At 40.5% G+C, this 3,051-nt stretch overlaps 1 non-coding gene across 1 annotated transcript; it reads right to left on the bottom strand.

Annotated features, from left to right (window-relative positions):
- Positions 1-1,723: 1,723 nt before the first annotated feature.
- Positions 1,724-1,796, bottom strand: trnac-aca (transfer RNA cysteine (anticodon ACA)). The gene has a single exon. It is a non-coding gene; the product is annotated as a tRNA-Cys (tRNA).
- Between the last annotated feature and the right edge of the window lie 1,255 nt (positions 1,797-3,051).

Here is a 3,051-nt window from a genome sequence, read left to right on the forward strand (position 1 = left end):
TAACCCTATAAAGTTGGTGCAAGTTCATAAGGAGATGTCACGTATGCTACAAGACGGCATAACCGAAGTGAGTTTCAATGAATGGAGTTCACCCATCATCATGGTGCCAAAGCCAGGTAAGACCCAACAGTTATGTGTGGACTATCACAAAGTCAATGTTGTTAGAAAGACTGGTGCATATACGCATCTGAAGTTGGAGGATTGTGTGGAAGAGATTGGAAGAGCAACTTACATTTCCAAGTTGAATTTCCTCAAAGGTTACTGGCAGTCAACTTTGTCAGAAAGATCAAAGGCAATTTTGTAACGCCAACTGGACTGCAGAAATTTAAAGTAATGCAGTTTGTACGGAAAACACTTCTCTCATATTTCAGAGGTTAACGGACAAGATAATTGTCTGATACACAACTGTTTGATGTGTGTTGTGCCTGGTGACATTCAGTCTCTCATGGATTGAATATTTACAGCATTTATCGGGCTTGTTTGATCGAATTCGGAAGTCAAGGTGGTTTGTAAACCTAGCTGAAAGTAAATCTGCCAAAGCGAAAGTCACCTTCTTGGGCTATGTCGTTGAACACGGAAAAATAGCCCCACTGGATACGAAAACGAAAGTTACGGGGGATTTTTATAAATTGTTGATGAAAAGAGCAGTATGACGGTTTACTGGATTGAGTGACTTTTACTGAAAGTTTGTGCTGACTGTTGGAAGTGGCACTGCTACACTCACCGAATTGCTAAAAACAGGCAAGAAATTCCAGCGAACACAAGAATTTCAAAAGGTATTTGAGAGCCTAAATACTTTGTTAACCATTGCCAAAGTATCAGCCACACGAAGATTTTCAGTGTGCCTATCGATGCCAGTGATGTGCATGTCTCTCTTCTTCTGCCCCTCTAATATCGACCTGTAAACCAGTTTCATTTGTATTCTGTGTTTATGGAGCTTAATTATCAGGACTGCTGTGTATTTTTTGAAAAGCATAATTAAGTCTACTTTAGATAGCTAAGTTCTGTGGGTATTCTATATTCTGTTCATTGCGATTCATTCCTTACTTTTGTGAATAATTTTCTCGCTGTTTTAAAAACTGGAAGTCAACCTAGCCAAAGTATTCTAAGTAAATCTTACTACACACTCACCAAAACAAATAGCGACGTTACGTTCTGGATTTCCTGCATAAGAATGTTTTGAGTGGTCTGTCCTAGGCAAAACGGGAGTTATTTTTCTCAGAGCAGAGCTGATGGTGAGGAGACATGATTGACGTGTACGAAATAATGAGGTGCATGGAATTACGGATTGAAGGAAACATTTGCTTTTGTTTGATCACTAAAGTTTGTAGATTTCAGACAGCTTTGAATAGATTTGTCGGAAAACTTTATCAGTCTGCAAGTGGAAGACTCTGGAACTGACTCTCTATAAAGATTAGTTGGACATTTAACTCTTCATTCTTCTCTGATTGCATTGGCCAAGGAGTTTCAAAAAATGCTCAAAGCCGAGCATTCCCGCGAGCAACAGTGATGCGATCGGTGGCTTTGTGAAATAGAAAGGTACCCAGGACCAACGTGTGCGATTCGTCGGCTTCCCTCCTGTGATGATGCTGGAACATTGACTCTCATGTTATCGTGGACATTTCATGGAGGCATTCTCGTTAATGCAGATGAAGAACTCATACCTCATTTCGGCTGCAGAGAAATCAGATTTTAAATGCGTAATGAAATCCTGCACTGCCCTCGAGCCAGGTAGGACTCGAACCTACAGTCTCCTGATCTGTAGTCAGGCGCATTACCCATTGCGCCACTGGCACGATGGACAGCGGGGTGCTTAAGAGCCGTGATGTTAGCACGGGCATGATTAATAGCAGTGATGTTCACTCATTGACTAAGCAATAAAGATAATCACTGTCACTGCTTCAGTCCAATCTTCATCACCTTTCAAAGCAGGTTTTTTTCTACCAAAAACACGTATGTCCATTATTTCCGTCTCTGAAACATTTACAGCAAGGTAAGGGACAGAGGTGTTCATGGTGTATACCTTCCCATCAATCCCAGTCACGAATACACAGCCAAACGTCTCCCAACTACACCACATCCTCATGGACCAAAACAATGATTTCAAACAATATCATTTATTTTTATCTCTATTCACATTAAAGATAGATAAACCAGCAGGGACCTGATAAATTAAAAAAAAAGATAAAACTGAACCAGGAATAGCGGCGGCTGACTTGGGTCTGTTTCTGGGAAGAAGACCCAGGCTGTCTTTGGCTTAATTCGCGACCCCAGATACACTATGTTTGCGTCCAGAATTATATAATGACCAAACATGAAACCTCTAACTGGGCTATAACACCTGGCGCTTACCTCCCCTTTAGCCCTCACTCACCGACTATCGTTTTGAGGCGACAACATTTCATTCCAATGATCATTCGCCGCACGCATACTCACCAATCATGTTAACCTTTTCCATGCTGCAGGACTCCATCGTGAGAGGAACTGACCGGGGTTTTTGTGGCAGAAGACTGGATTTAAGGATGGTGTGTTGCCTTCCTGGAGTCAGGGTGAAATACATCGCCGTTCTAATTTTTAACCGTAAGCTTCTGTTTCATTTTCACTGTGTTTAAGGTGTTTTTTTTCGGAGTGTTGTGTTCTTTCAGAACGACATAATTCAGTCTATTTTGGAAGGACTAAGTTCTGTGGGTATTCTATATATTTTTAAATTTTTGTATACGTGATTTTGTGATTTTTTATAATTAGCTAATTGGGTAATTATCACTGTACACTTAACGAAAAGGAATATAATGTTACGATCTGCGTTGTCGGCTTAATAACTTTTTGAATGATTTAGCCTAGCTCATAACAAATTGGAAGATAGTTGATGGATTAAAAGAGCAACGGATATGTGCCTTCGTCTTCATTTCGGGTGTTGATTTGGATTGTCGCGGACAGTTCTTGGCAAAGCATGTCCCATTTAGGTACAAAGGATTGTTTGACTATGGACGATGAAAAGTTGGCATTTTTACAAAAAACTGATTCAGCCAGGCTTCTGGAATAAGCAAAAAT

This window comes from Hemiscyllium ocellatum, unplaced genomic scaffold (genome assembly GCF_020745735.1).
Source record: "Hemiscyllium ocellatum isolate sHemOce1 unplaced genomic scaffold, sHemOce1.pat.X.cur. R18, whole genome shotgun sequence".
NCBI lineage: Eukaryota > Metazoa > Chordata > Chondrichthyes > Orectolobiformes > Hemiscylliidae > Hemiscyllium > Hemiscyllium ocellatum.